Genomic DNA, 542 nt, shown 5'->3' on the forward strand with positions numbered 1-542 from the left:
GGAGGGAGTTCCCCCAAAGCCCTCACAGGCTTCTGGATCTAATGCGGTTGGAGTTCCTTTGCCTCACCCCTTCCCCTCCTGCCCCGGCGAAGAGGGAAGAGGGGGTGATGCTGTGGAACCCGGCCAGAGATACCTGGCAGTGCCTGCTGCCCCCACTTTCTCCGATCTGCCGATCGATGCCTGCTCCTTGAAACTTTCTGATCACAAACGCATAGCCCCCGGCACCCACTGTGGCTCAATTCTGGGCACCTGGGAGCAGGGCAGGGCTACGGATCTCTTCTTCATCCCGAAAGTAGGCCGGCTTTCCCTGTGAGCTGGGGCCTGCTGGGCCTTCATGGTGGACAGGAGGCCACCGTGTGGCTGATGCTTTGGTAGAAGTGGCACTTCTTGTGCTGGGGTGGGAGCTTGCATTCCTTGGCGTGATGGTGTAGACCATTGATGGCGAACCTTTTGAGCTTGGCGTGTCAGCATTTGGAAAAACCATAACTTAACTCTGGTGCTGTGTCACATACAGAAATTTTTTCATCTTTGCAACCATAGCA

General features: G+C 56.1%; 1 pseudogene; it reads right to left on the bottom strand.

Moving 5' to 3' along the window:
- Window positions 1-235: 235 nt before the first annotated feature.
- The window catches only part of LOC102765572, a 2876-nt pseudogene continuing 2569 nt past the window's right edge, over window positions 236-542 (bottom strand).

Source organism: Myotis davidii, unplaced genomic scaffold (genome assembly GCF_000327345.1).
Source record: "Myotis davidii unplaced genomic scaffold, ASM32734v1 scaffold255, whole genome shotgun sequence".
NCBI lineage: Eukaryota > Metazoa > Chordata > Mammalia > Chiroptera > Vespertilionidae > Myotis > Myotis davidii.